This window comes from Adiantum capillus-veneris, chromosome 25, assembly GCF_014529385.1.
Source record: "Adiantum capillus-veneris isolate H3 chromosome 25, ASM1452938v2, whole genome shotgun sequence".
Classification (NCBI taxonomy): Eukaryota; Viridiplantae; Streptophyta; class Polypodiopsida; order Polypodiales; family Pteridaceae; genus Adiantum; species Adiantum capillus-veneris.
Window position 1 is genome coordinate 3,896,943 of NC_140955.1, and position 22,182 is coordinate 3,919,124.

Below are 22,182 nucleotides of genomic sequence, written 5' to 3' on the forward strand. Positions count from 1 at the left end.
CCGTCTCACTGCCATAGTCAACCTTGACACCTGCATCACGAATGACAACGCCAAACTGGAAAGTACTCCACCACCACCACCATTGAATTGTAAGAACGCCATCCTTTTGTGTTTACACTACCCTGTCTCCGAGTGAGCTCGCTCTTGTTGCAAATGAACAACCATTGTGTTATGTGTGTGTGTGTGTGTGTGTGAGAGAGAGAGAGAGAGAGAGAGAGAGAGCCATTGTGTTATGTGTGTGTGTGTGTGTGTGTGTGTGTGAGAGAGAGAGAGAGAGAGAGAGAGAGAGAGAGAGAGAGAGAGAGAGAGAGAAGAGAAGACGTGCTAGAGAGAGAAGAAATAAGTGAGTGAGAGAGAGAAAGAGAGAGAAGGGATTTTTCTAAATTTGACATACTTTATTTTATTACAAAATATTTCCAAATTCATTCATTGTTTTTTCTACCATTAGCGCACAGACCAACAAATAAAGAATCCCTTTCACTCGACTGAAAGACCCCACGCTAACCAACTTGTCCCTCTTCGTTTTGTTGTGTAAAGCGTAAAGCGGTCATATTTAATATGCCAAAACCCCAATTTCAAGGATTACCATCATTCAAGTCATATGCAGCTTTTACTAAAAGAATCCGACACCCAGAAGAGGGGTCAGAGCTTTATACAAAACCATTCATCTCTATGCATTGTTATGTAGAGAAAACTCATTCGGTGGGTTGTATCAGGCATTTCGTGCAGATGATCATTTTAACATAGCATGGGTATGTTTGCTCTACATAACATAGCTATACCCTTAGCTTTGACTAAACTAGGCCTTAACAACTCTATTGTCTTAGGGACTTGGGGTGCATTAACCCCAAGGGCCTATACCCTGGGGGTTTTATGAAAGATAGGATCCCTTGTGCAGAATAAAAATCTTGTTATTAAAAGCAGAGCCTGAATGCACTGTAAGAGCAGCTTTACTACAATTAATGTCCAAAATGTGTGAAGCAATCCACCTTTATGGCTTGACGCGCAGAACTGAGCCATGTCGTCTTGAATGCAAAGTTGAATACACTATACAAAAGCAAAAGTATTTAAAGGGGAACCAACTACCTTTAACTCACTTGGGTTTCCATTCATAATATCAATTGCTCATTATGAGAGCATAGCTAGGGCTTCAGATTTTGATAGAGCAATTGCTAAGCAAAAAAAACAATAGCTATACATGTCCTTCTTCTCTTCATAAGAGAGATTTAGCTTAATGATTTCAATCCAAGCTGACATGGCATCAAACATGGCGACAAGACCATTTGAGGCACCTGAACACTTAGATAAGGTTTAGCTTCTCCAAGGAATGATGATTAAATTAACATGCATTTGTACAAAGGTACCATGTGGGGTGCATGGATTAGCTAGAATGGTATAATCTATTGTGACCAACCTATCTTTAGGAGTACTTATTGGCTTATCCTTGACAAATATTTTTTGTTTTTTGAGCATTTTCCTCTCTTAGTTTAAGTTAGGGCGACATGGATAACAACTAGAGTCGCCCAAGTTACCTCTTATGATGTTTGAAAACTAATCTAGTGATTGTTTTTACTGTGGATGCAGGTAAAGGTGCTCTCTGCCTGGATTTGCTAAAGGAAGGACATGCTATAACTTTTCCCTTTTCTCTAGCAGGATCCCATAGAAACTAACAACTTGCTTGCACATTAGAAAGATGTATTTTTTAGTTTGAATGACTAATAGATATGTCTACTTGTCAATGGATGGATCTTTGATAAAGTCTCATGTGTTATTCTAGTAACCTTCAGGATGTGGTTACATGGCACGATGTGGCATCTTTGAGTTTCCATAAGTTTTCCACGCGTGCCATTCGGACAATTGCCAGTAATGCAACTGATGTGGTGATATGGCACTGTGACATATTTTAATTGCCTTAAGGTTTCCCCCGCACTACTCAAACAATTGGCAATGATCTCAATTTTCCCTTTTCTCTAGCAGGACCCCAAAGCAACTAAGATCTCGCTTGCACATTAGACATATGTATCTTTTAGAGTGAATGACTTAAAAGATATGTCTACTTGAAATGGAAGTTGTGGTCTATGGGTCTTGAGTTTCTAAGGAAGTCACATGTGCTATTTTACCCTATGTATATAAGTAACTCTCTCTCTCTCTCTCTCTCTCTCTCTCTCTCTTTGTTGCTGGTGAGTATCCTGTCCATATAGAAAAATTCACGAGGAGATGTTCATCTCACTCTGTTGGAGAAATGTATCGTGTGTGGATGTGCTCTTGTCGATATGCTTTTGTGATTGGTGAGTATCTTCTAAGCTTTACTGAGGCCTTCTCCATACGATAAAATTCACGACGAGATGGTAGTCTAACTCTGTTGGAGAAATGTATCGTGCCTGGCTGTGCTCCGGTCGATATGGATGCCAATTTTGGGGGATCTCTCTCTCTCTCTCTCTCTCTCTCTCACACACACACACACACACACACACACATTGAAAGAGGTATAAAAACTCCAAAACAGTCCCGCGCCGCCGTGGGCTGGTTTGAGGAGTTTTGAAATGCTTTAAGCATAGCAAAATTGTTGTTCCCTTTCTAACTCTCTCTCGTTGAAAGAGCTCTAAAAACTCTTGAAAATAGTCCGTGGTGCCATGGACTGGTTTAAGAAATTTTGAAGTGCTTTAATTATAGCTAAATTACTGCGCTACAGTGACACAGACTAGCAGAAGTGCGCCCTTACTTGCCCACAGAGAGGAGAGACATCAACAATTGCAATGTTGTGTGTGTTCTGCATTGACAACGAGAGCTCTTCCGACGAGAGAGAGAGAGAGAGAGAGAGAGAGAGAGAGAGAGAGAGAGAGAGAGAGAGAGAGAGAGAGAGAGAGAGAGAGAGAGAGAGAGAGAGAGAGAGAGAGAGAGAGAGAGAGAGAGAGAGAGAGAGAGAGAGAGAGAGAGAGAGAGAGAGAGAGAGAGAGAGCACTGAAGATGTAATAAGTGCTAGAGTATGGCAATTATCGGGGCTTCTCTTGTGGCTTATGTCCCATATGTATTGGGTGATGAGTGTAACTTCTCTAGAAACTGTGACAATATAGAGTACAATTCGGGGAATTTAATTGCCACCTGCATGACTTCGCAAGTATACCGCTTGAAGATAAAGATATATCTAGATAATGCTCTGAAAAACAACAACGGGAGTCTAAAGTGCCCTTGATATCGAGGTGGATTCCTTAGCACCTGCACTGATATAAGTGTGCAAAGCACCGTGCTCATTGCTACTTGCACCAACGAGCAACGACGGTGACTCCGTCACTGAAATAGTCAACCTTGACACCTGCATCACGAATGACAATGCCAAACTGGCAAGTACTCCACCACCACCACCATCGAATTGTAAGAACGCCATCCTTTTGTGTTTACACTACCCTGTCTCCGAGTGAGCTCGCTCTTGTTGCAAATGAACAACCATTGTGTTATGTGTGTGTGTGTGTGTGTGTGTGTGTGTGTGTGAGAGAGAGAGAGAGAGAGAGAGAGAGAGAGAGAGAGAGAGAGAAGAAATAAGTGAGTGAGAGAGAGAAAGAGAGAGAAGGGATCTTTCTAAATTTGACATACTTTACTTTATTACAAAATATTTCCAGATGCATTCATTGTTTTTTCTATCATTAGCGCACATACCAACAAATATACAATCCCTTTCACTCGACTCAAAGACCCCACGCTAACCAACTTGTCCTCTTCGTTTTGTTGTGTAAAGCATAAAGCAGCCATATTTAATATCCCAAAACCCCAAATTTCAAGGATTACCATCATTCAAATCATATGCAGCTTTTAATGAAAGAATCCGACACCCAGTAGAGGGGTCAGAGCTTTATACAAAACCATTCATCTCTTTGCATTGTTATGTAAAGCAAACTCATTCGGTGAGTTGTATCAGGCATCTTGTGGAGGTGATCATTTTATCATAGCATGGTTATGTTTGAAATTTAAACAAGAAAGAAAAACTGTGTTCAGTAGACGGTGACAAACTTGGGTTTGTTGAGCTACAAGCTCCATGTTGGTGCAGCAGTGATCAACACACAATCCTCTCTCTTAAGACAAACCATGCCCCCAAAGCTAAGTGAGGGGAGAAAAGCACCCTCACCTCTTTAAATAGAGGAGGGGACATCACCATTATTCCTGGCTTGCACAAAATCCTCCCAAGTATTGAGTGTAGTATGCGCCTTCTGGGGAATTGACACCATGCGGCCACCTTAGTAGTGGTCCGGCTCAGTGGAGCAAAATTAACCACAACGCGTTATAGCATGGTAGGTGAGGTTCGATAGACAGACCCACGTTTTTTACTTGCCGGCTACTACTCAATGGGCAGTTATTAGCCTATAAGGGCTCTGTCCATGATAGATTTTAAACATAGTGTAAAAAGTTGTAGCTATCTACCCACGGTGATATTATTAGGGTTTAGTGAAGTATTTTCCAATATGCTGAAAGCTCAAAAGCAAGTAACAAAGTTTGTTTTTGTGTGTGTGTTTTGCTCTATATATCTAAGCTTCTCTCTCTTTCTCTCTACACTTTCACTAAGATTGACACTACAACCTAGTAATGCCTAAATCTAGTGTTGCCTAAAGAAAGGTGACGTGGATTGGATATATGACCCTATTTTTTGAGTTAAAGCTAACTGAGAGCCTAGATGAGTTCTACTAGTTGAAGATGACTTGGGTTTCTAAAAAAAAGAGTGACTTACTACCTACATATGACCTTATAGGCTAACTAGATAAAAAAAAGAAATTTAACTAGGTTAGGCTACGACTGTACCCTTAGCTTTTGCTAAACTAGGCCTTAACACCTCTATTATCTTAGGGACTTGGGGTGCATTAACCCCAAGGGCCTAATCCCAGGGGGTTTTATGAAAGATAGGATATTTTTAATTAAACATTGCAACAACCCAAACATTTATTCTCATCCAGTTGGAGGTAAAGTTATCTCAAGAGATAACTAGAATTTACAAGAGTTATGGAGAAATGGTGACTTCCTTTCCCAAATGCATAAGAGGTAAAGAAAAGAGAATCTTGTTACCTGCCACCATCACCCACAAAAAAACCAGTCAAGTTAAGACTATCATTCACATCATATGAAGCTTTTACTGAAATAATCCGACACCCAGTCGAGGGGTCAGATCTTTATACAGAAACATTCATTTGTATGCATTGTTATGTGAAGCAAACTCATTCGGTGGGCTGTATTAGGCATCTCATGCAGGTGATCATTATATCATAGCATGGTTATGTTTGAAATTTAAACAAGAAAGAAAAACCACACTCAGTAGACAGTGACAAACCTGGGTTTGTTGAGCTACAAGCTCCATGGTTGTGCACTGGCGATCAACACACAATCCTCTCTCTTAAGAAAAACCACACACCCCAAAGCTAAGTGAGGGGCAAAAAGCACCCTCACCTCTTTAAATAGAGGAGGGGAGACCACCATTATTCCTGGCTTGCGCAAAATTCTCCCAAGTATTGAGTGTAGTATGCGCCTTCTGGGGAATTGACACCATGCGGCCGCCTTAGTAGTGGTCCGGCTCAATGGAGCGGGCACAATGAAGAAAAATTAACCACATCGCCTTACAGCAAGGTAGGTGAGGTTCAGTAGACAGACACGTGTTTTTAACTTGCCACCTACTGCTTAATGGCAGTTATTAGTCTATAAGGGCTCTGTCCCATGGTAGATTTTAAATATGGTGTAAAAAATTGTAGCTATCTACCCACAGTGATATTATTAGGGTTTAGTAAAGTATTTTCCAATATGATGAAAGCTCAAAAGCAAGTAACAAAGTGTGCATGTGTGTGTGCGTGTGTGTGTGTTTCTCTCTATCTATCTAAGCTTCTCTCTCTTTCTCTCTACACTTTCACTAAGATTGACAGTACAGCCCAGTAATGCCTTAATCTAGTGTCGTCTAAAGAAATGTGACATGGATTGGATATATGACCCCGTTTTTGGAGTTGAATCTGAGTGAGAGCCTAGACAGGTTCTACTAGTTGAAGCTGACTTGGGTTTCTAAAAATAAGAGTGACTTACTACCTACATATGACCTTATAGCCTAACTAGATTATTTAACTAGGTTAGGCTACGGATGTACCCTTAGATTTGACTAAACTAGGTCTTAACACCTCTATTGTCTTAGGGACTTGGGGTGCATTAACCACAAGGCCCTATACCCTGGGGTTTTTATGAAAGATAGGATCCCTTGTGCAGGATAAATATCTTGTTAGCAGAGCCTGAATGCGCTATGAGAGCGCCTTTACTACAATTAATGTCTCGAAATGTGTGAAGCAATCCACCTTTATGGCTTGACGCGCAGAACTGAGCCATGTTGTCTTGACTGCAAAGTAGAGTACACTATACAAAAGCAAAAGTATTTAAAGGGGAACCCACTACCTTTAACTCACTTGGGTTTCCATTCATAATATCAACTGCTCATTATGAGAGCATAGCTAGGGCTTCAGATTTTGATAGAGCAATTGCTAAGCAAAAAAATCAATAGCTATACATGTCCTTCTTCTCTTCATAAGAGGGATTTAGATTAATGATTCCAATCCAAGCTGACATGGCATCAAACATGGCGACAAGACCATGTGAGGCACCTGAACACTTAGATTAGGTTTAGCTTCTCCAAGGAATGATGATTAAATTAACATGCATTTGTACAAAGGTACCATGTGGGGTGCATGGATTAGCTAGAATGGTATAATCTATTGTAACCAACATATCTTTAGGAGTACTTATTGGCTCATCCTTGACAAATATTTTTTCTTTTTTCAGCATTTTCCTCTCTTAGTTTAAGTTAGGGTGACATGGATAACAACTAGAGTCGCCCAAGTTACCTCTTATGATGTTTGAAAACTAATCTAGTAATTGTTTTTTTTACTGTGGATGCAGGTAAAGGTGCTCTCTGTCTGGATTTGCTAAAGGAAGGACATGCTATAACTTTTCCCTTTTCTCTAGCAGGATCCCAGAGAAACTAACAACTTGCTTGCACATTAGAAAGATGTATTTTTTAGTTTGAATGACTAATACATATGTCTACTTGTCAATGGATGGATCTTTGATAAAGTCTCATGTGTTATTCTACTAACCTTCAGGATGTGGTTACATGGCACGATGTAGCATCTTTGAGTTTCCATAATTTTTCCATGCGTGCCATTCGGACAATTGCCAGTAATGCAACCGATGTGGTGATATGGCACTGTGACATATTTTTTAATTGCCTTAAGGCTTCCCCCGCGCTACTCGAACAATTGGCAATGATCTCAATTTTCCCTTTTCTCTAGTATGGAATCATCGGGGCTTTTGTTGTGGCTTATGTCCCATATGTATTGGGTGATGAGTGCAACTTCTCTGGCAACTGTGACAATATAGAGTACAATTCGGGGTATTTAAGTGCCACCTGCATGACTTCGCAAGTATACCAATTGAAGACGAAGATATATATAAATAATGCTTTGAAAAACAACAACGGATGTGTGAAGTGCCCTTGATATCAAGGTGGATTCCTGAGCACCTGCACCAATGTAAGTGTGCAAAGCATCCTGCTCATTGCTACTTGCACCAACGAGCGACGACCGTGACTCTGTCATTGCCATAGTCAACCTTGACACCTGCATCACGAATGACAACGCCAAACTGGCAAGCATTCCACCACCACCACCATCATATTTTAAGAACGCCATCCTTTTGTGTTTGCACTACCCTGAGGCCAAGTGAGCTCGCTCTTGTGCACATAAACAGCCATTGTGTTATGTGTGTGTGTGTGTGTGTTTGTGTGTGTGTGTGTGTGTGTGTGTGTGTGTGTGTGAGAGAGAGAGAGAGAGAGAGAGAGAGAGAGAGGAGAAGACGTGCTAGAGAGAGAAGAAATAAGTGAGTGAGAGAGAGAAAGAGAGAGAAGGGATCTTTCTAAATTTGACATACTTTATTTTATTACAAAATATTTCTAGATTCATTCATTGTTTTTTCTATCATTAGCGCACATACCAACAAATAAAGAATCCCTTTCACTCGACTCAAAGACCCCACGCTAACCAACTTGTCCTCTTCGTTTTGTTGTGTAAAGCGTAAAGCAGCCATATTTAATATGCCAAAACCCCAAATTTCAAGGATTACCATCATTCAAATCATATGCAGCTTTTACTGAAAGAATCCGACACCCAGTAGAGGGGTCAGAGCTTTATACAAAACCATTCATCTCTTTGCATTGTTATGTAAAGCAAACTGTTGGACGGAAAGCGACTCACACACCCATGAAGTGCATGCAAACACTACCTAGATCAACATAATGTCAATCGAGGACACAGATGACACGAAAGGGACACGGAGGAAATCTTTTAAGCTTGTCAGGATGAGACCATCCTACCTATACAACACTCTGGAAGGCCAACTAAACCACAATCAAGAACCTCACTGCTCTCAACTACACCACCTAGCCACATACACACATACGGAAGGTAACTCACCTAATTATGCCAGAATCATATGAAACTTAAGGAACACCATCCCCTCACTAGGATACACCTGTCCCTAAGCTTCTACACTCAAAACCCTCACTCTAAACCCATCTGCGGAAAACGCGTAGGATGACAGAGCTGAATTTTGAAAGTGCCCGAAACTGAAATTTATGAGTATCTATGCGTAGCTTATGTCGCCACGATTCTATAGACTACTAGCACGCAGAAAACAGACATCGTTTGATACACTTACGGCCACAAATAGCTCGTAGATGCGTCGGCGTGTGCGCTTCGTCTCGCGTGGAATGCTTGGCATTGTCGCGTAGCTCTCCTCGAGCCTACAGCAATGGTGCAGTCGGATCTCCAATGTGTTGAGCGAGACGGGCATAGCGAGAGGATGAAGCTCACACTCACTCTCTTTCTCTCTCACACACAGTAGACGACAACGCTAAAAGTTTGATTATGAAAAAGTCCTTTTACAAAATGACCTAGGTACCTTATATACTAAGGCTACCTTAGGTTTAACCAAAAATGGGGTTGAAAGGGTCAAATGGCTTTGTATTTACAATCTGGAAGTGCCATTGCACCCCGGCTTCTGAAACTCGAATAACTACTCATTACAAATGACGTTTATAGCCATAATCCGCAGTATTTCATAACTCGCAAAAGATAAGACTTTGGTACGAAACTTGAGTTATGTTGTGTTGTTGACCCAGCGGTCAACAATTCCCCGTTCCGCATTCATGTCGTCCCTGACATGACCTGATTGTCGATGGCGATGAGGTCTTTGTTGTCGTTTTGTTGTTGTAAAGAAAGTATAGACTATAGCCTTTGCAGTAGCTTGTCTTGTTCGTCCAATCCGATGTACATAGTCTTCACATGATTCAGGAAAATCATAATTGATGACGAACTTTATGTCTTTCACATCCACGCTCCGAGCTGTATCATCTGTTTCTGTCATTATAGGTCTACTGCCAGATCTAAATTCAAAAAGAACCCAATGTCGTTGAACTTGTCTCTTATCATCATGGATAGAGAAAGCTCCATCCATCACTTGCTCCAGCAAATCTGTCAAATCGGAGTATTTGTGATTCTCAGAAACAACTTCTACAATCTGTAGAATTGAGTGATTAGATTTCTGATCTTGTGAGCCAATGACAACTTTGTAAGGATTTTGTAGAAATTGTATGGCTAAACCCTTAACTTCTTTAGGCCAAGTTGCACTCCAATGCAAAGTCTGTCTGTCAGGCCAAAGCCAGGACTTAATTATGCTAATTTGAGGTTCAAAACCCTGCCGAGCATTCGATGCGCATTATCAAGGACAAGCTTTTGAGGTCCTCTGATTACCCTTATGTCTGCTCTTCTTCATTGGGGACTTCTTTGTTCCTGTGCAATCATGTTGTTAGTGTTGTCTGCAACTTTGTCATTGTAGGCCATTCTTCGACTCGCCATTGAGGAGAAGTATGCTATGATCTGAATTTGGTGTTCCAATTCATTTGTCAATTGATTTGAGTAGCATTTCTTTATTTTTGATGTAGAAGGAATATGTACAAGAGGATGGTGATAGGTGTCTTTAGATTAGGGTCTAAAACCTAGATGACCAAAGGAAAAAAACCCGGTGGGAAAAAAAATGCCTTTGGTATACGCTCTTATTGGAGTTGAGCAGTTGAACGTGAAGTACATGTTCATGAAAGGTGAGTGTTTGGGTGAAACACGGAAAGAGTGCCTGATGCAAAGTGCCAATTATGGGACACTCTATATGCATATGAGAAATTTGTCAACAAAAGCATGCAATGTGAAAGAAGGAGATGATGGGTGTTTCGAAGAATAAATGTAGCACATGTGACATCAAAAGATATATCAATAGCTTCCACCTTTCCAAGAAGGGTTTTCGATGTAGAAGTTTCTCCACTCGTATCTCACTGTGCTCAGTATGTGAGTGTCTTTTGGACCTTCTCCTTCACTTCACTAGACGTAAGTACTTAGACTTCGACTCTTTTGCTCACCTATACCAGCATGAGCGACACAACGTAAATATGCTCAAGTCTTCCAGCTTGAGCAGTACCTAGAATAGCTAAGACGCTTAGACCACAGAGAATATTACTTGAAGCTTTGGGACTAATACCTCAATCATTTTGTGGCTTAGCTACTCGACTCTAACTTGTATGACTTGTCGGTTGCATGTTGATACTGCTTTGTGACAAGTTCTTCGGCTGCTGTAGTGGCTCCTAAGACATACTTCGTGAAGTTTCATCGTTTCCTTGTACCTTCTTCTCTTTGTAGAGCTCAAGCCTCTCGTCAGTCTTTTCTTCATGTGGGTTATGGATTTTTTTTTCTTAATAATAAACAAAGAAAATCTTAAAACAACTCAACAAAAGAAAAAGCATTCAAATAGAAATCTAAATGCTATGTACACTATACACATGTCCTAGGGGGCTCATATATGGATTTTGTCCCCATACTCCTCTGTAACACTACTATGAGGGCACATACTCTAAATTTCGTCAAAAGATTATCACAATAAAACGCAAAAATTCAATGCATCTCACAAAACATTGCCCTCTAATAGTCATAATGTTAGGTCCGCATTCAGAATGCCTCCCCCCTTCCTATTTGGAGTCATCCTTTATGACAGGGTATCGCAAAGGGTATGTGTTGTGCTTAGGCAATTAAAAGTTGTGCCTATGCAGACCTTGTAATGTAGCCCTATTATGCATACACAGTCAATGCATGGAAAAGATTTATGTTGTGCAAGATGTGGGTATAAGCAGTTTTCTTATTGGCATTTGTTGGCGAGGCTTCCTATTCTAAGCAATGTAATGGTCTTTGAAGCTCCTGTATCGTTGCTTGATTGAAGCGACTTGCTCTCTTCTAACTGTACTGTAATCGTAGGAAGAATTGTAAGAATTCAAGCGGCGATGCATTGACAGCAGTTTTGTTGTTCTTCTTTGTGACCCATTTCTTTGCGATTATTGGCTGTTTTGTTGCTGACGCTTGTTTGGGAACCCATACTTGCCCGTGCTTCGTTTGTGTTTGAAGAGACTTCTTTGGGACCCAACTTTTTGTTGTGTGAGTCGACAGTGTTCTTTGCTTCAGCCCTTGTATGCTTGGTTAGGGAAGGACTTTAGGCTTTGAAAGTTGATACTCTGGTTGTTTTGGAATCCAAATGAATTCCTGACTTTTTTGTGCTTGAATCAACTTCTTTGGAGCCCAAACCTGAGTTGTGAAAGCTTGCGACTTTGTGATATTCTTATCCGTTCGTGCACGCTTCCCTTGTTTTTGTTTTGGTGTTGGATCTTGTGATTTGTCATTAGAGATCTTTGTCTTCTTGATCCATATCTGTTTTTGGCTGATCTGGCTTTTTGGTATCCAGATTTGTCGAGCTTTTTGGCTTTGACTTGTTGTCGTGTTCTTTTGACCTGTCATGGTTGTTGCTGAAGGGGTTGGTGATAGTGATGGCCTGAGTTGATGATAGGGGATGTCGTAAGATTCATCACTATCGCTACTATCCTTAGCAAGGTTGACTTCTTGTACTTTCCCTTGATTTTTTGGCTGGTAGTGGAAAGTTATTGTCTGTTTGCTCGTGGGTGGTAGTTTTTTGGAGGACTTTTCTAGCCCATTGATTAGAGCATTGTTAGCTCGTTGCTCTGGTCGTATTCCTCCTAGCTGAGTCTTTGCCTCCTTATTAAGAGCCATGTATGAGGATACTTGTGGTGGCTGTGTCTTCACCGAGGACTTTGGAATCCACTTTTGATGCACTTTATTCGTGTAGCGATGACATTGATTCTTGGGTCATTGATCTTCTTGAAGCTCGAAGTGTTCTACAGAGTCATAGAACTCGTCGTCTTCTTCATCTTTTGATTCTCCACATTTCTTTGTTTGATCCTTATGTCGCGAGCTTGTTGATGTCTGGTTCTCTTCGTTTTCCTGGATTACACTCACTGCATAATAAGGAACGACATCATAGCCATTTTCATCACAAAACTTTGTTGTGGGAGTATCCTCCACGGCGCACACGTCCAGAGTAGCCAAGATGTGTTCCCATCCAAAAGGCTCTAACTCTTCTTCAGGAAATGGTTCTGGGATATAGTCCATATCCTCTATAACCCGCTCTAGGATACATTCCTCGCGTTTCAAGCTACCACATTGTGAAGCTCCACACATCCACAGTTCTTAGGCTTACCTAACCAAGCTGGAAGTTCTGATCCTGCAACTGTGGCGGAATCAAACTCCTCAACTAGTGTTCTCGTCACATCCCTATAGCTATGGTCCCTCAAGTTTATCTTTGTTATGGTTTCCATATGTCTCAGGTATATATGGCATAACCCCAATCTTGGACCATTTTCAATTGTCGCATGAATGGTCTTCCCAGAATGATTTCATAGTTGTTCTTCTTGCCAAAGTCAACAACAACAAAAGTTTGTTCATATTCAATGCCACAAGAAGTAACAATTACTTTTTCTAGCAGTCCTAGGGGCTTTTCCTTGTGTTCGTCTGCAAGCTGCAGGGTCATTCGTGTGGATCTCAAGGTAGGTTTTCCCTAGTTTTTCCAAACCTCTTTGGTTGCAATGGCCACACCAGCTCCACTGTCAAGGATTGCCATGGTTTTTACACCATTGAATTCCAAAGGAAGGGTGGTGTTTCCATCTTCTCCCTCGTAATACTCGCCTACCTTGTTTAATGGCACATGCCTAGTATTTAGTTGAGGCATTTCAAACTCTTTGATGCCTTCCTCGATTTGAGTCATTGGGTTTTTACACCAAATTTCTCTAGACATTTACCCACATTAGCCCACATGTTTGGTCTTATTCTGAGCAACTCGGCTAACATTATTGTACAGGTGACTGGGGTAGATAGAATATCTACTAGCCCCTTTAAATCGATGGCCTTGTTGGGAGACAGTCTCTGTGATGGGACTGCAACCACATCTGACTTGGTCTCGTACTCTCCCATGTAGGATGGTAGTGTTCTTAGCGAATGGGGTTGACTATCCATAGGTTGTACAGATCCTTTGTCGCCTCAACACGATTGCACGTCTAGATTCATTTGAGATCCAGTCTCAAATTCCTCTATTGGTGGTAGAAATACTCCTCGTTCATCACCAGTCTTGTCTACTCGTCTTCTTAGGTTATCGGCTTCATTGGCCTCTCTGACTTGTTTCCACAATTCGTCAAGACCATCTATCTCTTTACAATCCTCAGGTATAGCTTGGTGAAATCCCTCGGAAGAGTTATCCGTGGTATTCAGTACTATCCTTGGTTCTAGTGCTGGGTCTTTGAGTTTTGGCCTATACTCATGACTAGAATCTGGCTCTTTTAGTTCCTGGTTTGGTGGGATTACTTGTGTAGGCATGACACGGATCACATCCTCAGGTTTTGCAACTGGTGGTTCTAGTAAAGCTTGGGCTGTTTGAATCATTTTCTTACACATTTCAAACCTTTGCTTTTCTAGCTTTGCATAGGGATATGTCATCCACCTTTGTTCTTGGGTTTGATTGTTTTTGAGCCTCGCATCATAGGCTTTCAAGAGGGCATCTAATGTCTCATTAACCTTCTCTGCCAACACAGATCCTCCTGAACTAGCACTTCTCGGTTTCTCATCCGTGGATGGTTCTTCTAAAGGTTTAACCATCTGTGTAAGAGAAGGTGCCTCCTTTTCCTCATGTTGTTTTATCTTCTCCTCAGCTTCCGTAAGCTTCTCAGCTAGGGATTTTTGCTCTCGTTCCCTACGTGCTTTCATCCTAGTCTTTTTAGCTTTCCAACTATTTCGTTTGCTCTTGGTTTTCTGACTAGGTGCGTCTGTCTTTGGATTCGTGTCACTTTCCGTGTTCTTTGTCTCTAGATTCTCATCAGCTCTCTTTTGAGCTTGTGCCCTCGTAACCACTTGAACTGGTACGACATTTTCATTTTCTGAGCTACTAGGGAGCTGAACAATCCCTGATACATTTGTCATGATTTTCCTGATTTGGTTTGGGTTTTTCGGGCAATCGGGGATCAAGTGAGTGATGCCACACTCAAGACAATAGGCATTTACTTCAGTGATCTCCGTATGAGGACATTGTTTGACCAAGTGGTTGTCACGACTTTTGTGACAATCTGTCTTTGGTTGAGGAGATTTTTTAAGCATTTCCTCTTGGCTATAAGCAAGCTTTGACCTAGATAAGCCGCTATTTGCAATGAATCGCAATGTCCTTTCGTCCATTTCATACCTTCTTTATCTCGATTGAAACCCAAGAGGTGGAGGTTGTACCGGCCTCACCACTCCATGTGTTTCTCTCACCTTTTGTTGCTCCGAAGGGTAGTACTCACTTTGGTTGCTATACCACATTGTAGCTGGTACTGGTGTTGGTTTATTTGATGCTTCCATCATTGGCATGTATCTAATGTCTACCGGCATTCTAGCACCTGGCAGCGGAGGTTGTTTTCCTAAGATAAGCTGTGGCCTTAAAACTCCTACTGGTCTTGGTGCATTCCCCGTAATGTATCTAAGTGGAGTAGGTGCTTCTGGAACAGGTTGTACATACCTTTCCATAACATTTTCCATGCTATAATAGCACTCTTCCCCCGTATGGTTCGTCCATTTTCTCTCAATTTCACACCACTTCGGCTCTCCCAAATCAGACCTTACAAGAGGAATCAACCTCTCGACCAAGTTGTCGATAAGCTTTTCTTGATCAATAGGTGCCGTTGGCTTGACAATGGACTCACTTATCTCTAAAACACTATGCTGAGAGGATGTGTCATCTCCTTGACTCTTTAAGTCCTTTTCTTTGTATGCCTCACAGTTATCCACTAGATAAAGAGATCCTTTGATCAACTTGTTTAGTGTCATCCTCCTTATCATATGTAGATCCTTCTGAAGGCCCTCATCTCTCATTCCCTGGATAAAGTTCAGCATCAGTCGTGCTTGCGTAGGTAATTCCGCTCTCGGACAGAGCTTAACATATCTCTTGAGTCGTAATGATGCTTTGCGTATTGATTCATCCTCTTTCTGTTTGAATCTATGGATTTGAGAGACCGTGTTGTGAGCAATGCCTTTTAGCGAGAAGTCTTCAATAAACTCCTCAAACAGCTCATCTAGGGTCTCAAAATCCCATTTTTCCACCGAGTCGAACCATGTAGCTGCATCATCTTCTAGAGTCAATCCAAATCTCGCAAACTGTGTCGCAAAATCTGAAACTTCCTCTGCTCTAATCACTCTTCTAAAAGCCGCTACGTGATCTCTCGGATCTTTATCTCCGGAGTATTTTCTGTTTACCCATTTCTGGACTTGGGATGGTCTAACTCGCCGATTGTCTACAAGTCTAACCAGAGACTCTCCCAATCCTTCTCTCGTTATCGCTCTTGAAGGGAATCCTGGTGGCTCTCTTCTTGGAACTCCTATAGGAATTCTCGTGTTTGGTGGAGGCATTTGTGGTCCTTCATTGACCAAATATCCACCTCTTTCTAGTACAGTCTGTGGATTTGTGCTTTCTACAACTCTGTATTCTCGTCCATACTTGTCGACAACTATAGATCTCCATTGACAGTCGACTCCGTATGTGTAGACATATAAGAGCTTGTAATCCGTTATCTCTTGTAGGTATGGATCTGAGCACCTATAAAGATTGACCTCATTGTCGTCAATGTATCTATATAGTCCTTCACTCTCATGACCAATCATCCAAACTCTCTCAACAAGATGGGTCTTTATCAATTGCAAGTTTGGAAGATCCATTGTGGGAGGATATTCCTCTATCGTCGGGATCTCCAAGCTTGTGTAAGCTGTGTTTGAATCTAGGGTAGACACGATTTTTGGGCTTAAGAGCTTTTTCTTGGTTCAAGTAGACTTAGTCCAATGTGTTCAAGTGCCTTGGTTAGGGAAAAGTCGAAACTATGTCCAAAACCGCAACCGTTTCGTCACAATTCTCGCAAATTGTCGCTTTTAGACACCCCTAACTTGCGGATGAATTTTGAGGCCTTAAACAATGTTTTTTTCAAAGTTGAAAGTTTTGCTCTAAGATCTGTAGAGCCGCTCTCAGGCTACGTTTTGATATAAAAAATTTTCCGATCCGATCCCGTTTGTGAAAGTTATGGCCAAAATAGTGAAATGCAGTTGAGACTGGTCAAAATGAGTCCAAATTCAATTTTGAAAAAAGATTTGGTACCTCTGTGACACTGTGAACACTTCTGTATGGTCTAAGGTACAATTGGACCCTAAAACTGGCCTAGAGACATCCTACGCGTAGGATGTCTATATGCTCAGAATTCAACAAAATTTGGTCCAGAGACTCCCCTTTAGTCAAGCAACACAATGGTATGCTCAGAAGTTGGTTTGGATTAAAAAATGGCCTTGAGACATCCTACGTGTAGGATGTCTTTTTGCTCAGAATGACTTGAAATTTTCACCCGAGCTTCTCCTTGATGTGCTGATCACAGTGGTATGCTCATAAGTTGGTTTGGAGTCCTAAATCAAGCTGAAGACATCCTACGCGTAGGATGTCTTTTTGCTCTGTTTCAGCTCAAACTTGCATTGTAGCTTCCCCTTGATGTGCTTAACTCACAGCTATTTTTACTTTTTGATTCTGACACCTATAGGTTGGTCAAATGATCAAGAATCTGTTCCAAAAGCCTGATGTCTGTTCTGATGAATTCCTAAGTCAAATCAACTCCAAATTGGACCAAATTTGCCTAGGAGGCATGCCTAAGGCTATATGACAGCATGCTATGTCCACAATAGAATTTTGGTTTCAGAATTATGCAGTAGACATCCTACACGTAGGATGTCTAACTACTCAGAATTTCCCCAAATTTGAACCACAGACTCTCCTTATGGTGCTGATCACAGTGGTATGCTCAAAATTAAGTTTGGAGTGCAAAATCGCACATATGACATCCTACGCGTAGGATGTCTTTTTGGCCTGTTTGACCCCAGACTTGTCCCACAGCTTCCCCTTGATGTCAGTAACCCAGTGGTATGCTTAGATTTTGGTTTGGACTTCAAAAGTCCCAATTTTTAGCTGTTCTTGCCTTTTTCAGTCAAAAGTGTTAAAGTCCGCTTTGAACCCAATTTTCTCACCCAAATGAGCTGAAAACTCTCACATGCATTCAATACAACATTTAGAAAATGCCTTTGGAGTAATCCTATGGCTTGGTCTCAAAAATTATGCCTTGGACACAATTTGGGTAGGATGTCTGGCAATTCTCGTCTTTTGGCTTTGATCTGTCAAAATTTGGTCAAATTTCCACTTTCCACGTGAAAATAGAGTTAAACCTACCTTCTAAACACACTGGTAATCTCAGATTTTCAAAATTTCCACCAGATCACCTAGTAGACATCCTACGCGTAGGATGTCTACTGCTGATTTTTTGAGACTGAAGTGTCCTTGATGCTTCCTTATGCTCTCAGCAAGTGCAAGTATGCTTCACAGTTGCAAAAACATGCAAAAATCACTCAATTTAAGCCTTTGCTGAAATTTTACGTTCTCTGACTCCGCCTTTTGGCTTTTGGTCAACAAAAATAGGGAAAAACACCCAAGTCAATATGTTACTAGGGTAAAACCTACCCTCTGAACCCACTGGTGCAGTCAAAATTTTCAAATTTGGTCCCCGGCAACGACGCCAATGTTGGACGGAAAGCGACTCACACACCCATGAAGTGCATGCAAACACTACCTAGATCAACATAATGTCAATCGAGGACACAGATGACACGATAGGCACACAGAGGAAATCTCTTAAGCTTGTCAGGCTGAGACCATCCTACACATACAACACTCTGGAAGGCCAACTAAACCACAATCAAGAACCTCACTGCTCTCAACTACACCAACTAGCCACATACACACATACGGAAGGTAACTCACCTAATCATGCCAGAATCATACAAAACTTAAGGAACACCATCCCCTCAATGCGTAGCTTGTGTCGCCACGATTCTATAGACTACTAGCACGTAGAAAGTAGACATCGTTTGATACACTTACGGCCATAAATAGCTCGTAGATGCGTCGGCGTGTGCGCTTCGTCTCGCGTGGAATGCTTGGTGTTGTTGCGTAGCTCTCCTCGAGCCTACAACAATGGTGCAGTCGGATCTCCAATGTGTTGAGCGAGACAGGCGTAGCGAGAGGATGAAGCTCACACTCACTCTCATTCTCTCTCACACACAGTAGACGGTAGCGCTAAAAGTTTGATTATAAAAAAGTCCTTTTACAAAATGACCTAGGTACCTTATACACTAAGGCTACCTTAGGTTTAACCAAAAATGGGGTTGAAAGGGTCAAATGGCTTTGTATTTACAATCTGGAAGTGCCATTGCACCCCGGCTTCTGAAACTAGAATAACTACTCATTACAAATGACGTTTATAGCCATAATCCGCAGCATTTCATAACTCGCAAAAGATAAGACTTTGGTACGAAAATTGAGTTATGTTGTGATGTTGACCGAGCGGTCAACACAAACTCATTCGGTGGGTTGTATCAGGCATCTTGTGGAGGTGATCATTTTATCATAGCATGGTTATGTTTGAAATTTAAACAAGAAAGAAAAATTGTGTTCAGTAGACGGTGACAAACCTGGGTTTGTTGAGCTACAAGCTCCATGTTGGTGCAGCAGTGATCAACACACAATCCTCTCTCTTAAAACAAACCACGCCCCCAAAGCTAAGTGAGGGGAGAAAAGCATCCTCACCTCTTTAAATAGAGGAGGGGACATCACCATTATTCCTGGCTTGCACAAAATCCTCCCAAGTATTGAGTGTAGTATGTGCCTTCTGAGGAATTGACACCATGCGGCCGCCTTAGTAGTGGTCCGGCTCAGTGGAGCAAAATTAACCACAGCTCGTTACAGCAGGGTAGGTGAGGTTCAATAGACAGACCCACGCTTTTTACTTGCCAGCTATACTGCTCAAGTGGCAGTTATTAGCCTATAAGGGCTCTATCCCATGATACATTTTAAACATAGTGTAAAAATTGTAGCTATCTACCCACGGTGATATTATTAGGGTTTAGTAAAGTATTTTCCAATATGCTGAGAGCTCAAAAGCAAGTAACAAAGTGTGTTTGTGTGTGTTTCTCTCTATATATCTAAGGTTCTCTCTCTTTCTCTCTACACTTTCACTAAGATTGACACTACAGCCTAGTAATGCCTAAATCTAGTGTCGCCTAAAGAAATGTGACGTGGATAGGATATATGACCCTGTTTTTTGAGTTAAAGCTGACTGAGAGCCTAGACGAGTTACTAGTTGGAGCTGACCTGGGTTTTAAAAAAAAAGAGTGACTTACTACCTATATATGACCTTATAGGCGAACTAGATCAAAAAAAGAAATTTAACTAGGCTACGACTGTACCCTTAGCTTTGACTAAACTAGGCCTTAACACTTCTATTATCTTAGGGACTTGGGATGCATTAACCCCAAGGGCCTAATCCCAGGGGGTTTTATGAAAGATAGGATCCCTCGTGCAGGATAAATATCTTGTTATTAAAAGCAGAACCTGAATGCGCTGTAAGAGTGCCTTTACTACAATTAATGTCTTGCAATGTGTGAAGCAATCCACCTTTATGGCTTGACGCGCAGAACTGAGTCATGTCATCTTGATTGCAAAGTAGAATACACTATACAAAAGCGAAAGTATTTAAAGGGGAACCCAGTACCTTTAACTCACTTGGGTTTCGATTCATTATATCAACTGCTCATTAAGAGAGCATAGGTAGGGCTCCAGATTTTGATAGGGCAACTGCTAAGCAAAAAAATCAATAACTATACATCTCCTTCTTCTCTTCATAGGAGGGATTTAGCTTGATGATTCCAATCCAAGCTGACATGGCATCAAACATGGCGACAAGACCATCTGAGGCACCTAAACACTTAGATTAGGTTTTGCTTCTTCAAGGAATTATGAGGAAAAATTAACATGCATTTGTACAAAGATACCATGTGGGGTTCATGGATTAGCTAGAATGGTATAATCTATTGTGACCAACCTATCTTTATGTTGAAGATGATGAAACAAGAAACAGAAGGAAGACAGCAACTCAGAGTAGGAAGAAGATGAAGAAGGAGAAGACACAGAGCTTGTGTACGAGATCTCTGTAGTCTATCTCTCTGTATTGGAATAATAGTGTATACAAACTCAGAGCTACAAAGCTTATATGAAACCCTAAGAGATAAGGTGTCCTTTCACACCAGATGTCCAAGGGAAAAACCCAGTGGGAGAAAAGTGCCCCTGGTGAAGCGCGTATACACACTAACACTACTACATGTCTACAAATCCCCCCTGTAGTGATAGTGTGAATCCGTACAAGGTAGCAGATCATCATGTGTATGAGAGTAAGCCCAAAGCTTTTCGGAAAGCTTCAAACTTTTCTCGTGATAATGCCTTTGTAAATAGATCTGCAATGTTATCCTGTGTAGGACAGTTAGTTAGTGTGATATCCCCTGCATGTAGCCTTTCCCTGACATAGTGGTAGTGAACCTCTATGTGCTTTGTTCTTGCATGAAATACTGGATTCCTTGCAATTGCCATAGCACTCTGACTATCAGTGAAAATGGTAGTGGGTGCCTGTTGACACTCACAAAGATCTGCCAATAACCTGCGTATCCATACACAATCAACTGTTGCCGTGAAAGCTGCCCTGTACTCAGCTTCACAAGTTGATGTAGCCATTGTGGGTTGCTTCTTGTTTAGCCAAGATATACATGCATTTTCCAAGAAAAAACAATTCCCACTTGTGGAATGTCGTGTGTCAAAATCACCAGCCCAATCTGAATCGCTGTAACCAAGAAGCTGCATAGAACTGTGCTTTCCATACATATCCCCCCTTGGAAAGAAAATGGCAACATTAGGGGTACCTGAAAGGTAACGAAGTATGCGCTTCACAGCCTGCCAATGATGCATACCTAGGCTGTGTATAAATCTGCTTGCTTGTGAAACCCCAAATTGAATGTCTGGACGAGTGTTGCCTGCCAAATATATCAAGCAACCAACCGCTGCTGCATAAGTATGTACATCAAAAGGTTCTCCAGCATCGTGCATGCTCAACTTTGATCCAGTTTCTACGGGTGTAGAGATTGGTTTACAATTTTGCATACCAAACTTGTCCAAAATTTTATGCAAATATTTTACCTGCAACATGTATATGCCATCCTCTGATTGCACAAACTGAATACCCAAGTAATAATGTAGCAAACAAGGATCAGACATCTCAAAGTTTTTTCTCAAAGCATCTTTAAACGCTTCAATTTCATCTGCAGTATTGCCTGTAAGAAGCATATCATCCACATAAAGTGTTAGCATAATGAGAACTCCATCTCTCTTTTTGACATACAAAGTACTTTCTGTTAGACTATTCTGAAATCCCTGGCCAATCAAATAAGTATGTATCTTCTCATACCATGCTCTTGGAGCCTGTTTGAGACCATACAAAGCTTTACGCAATCTACATACCTTTTGCTCTTGACCTTTTACAACAAAACCACTTGGTTGACTTACATAAACTTCTTCCTGAAAATCACCATTCAAAAAAGCAGTTTTGATATCCAACTGATGCACTTCACAACCATGATGAGCAACAATTGCAACTAGTGATCTAACTGTGGACGCACGAGAAGTGGGAGCAAAGGTTTCATCATAATCTATTCCTTTCTGTTGCGCATAGCCTTTTGCCACAAGCCTTGCTTTGTACCTGTCAACAGTACCATCTTGTTTCCTTTTTACCTTAAAAACCCACTT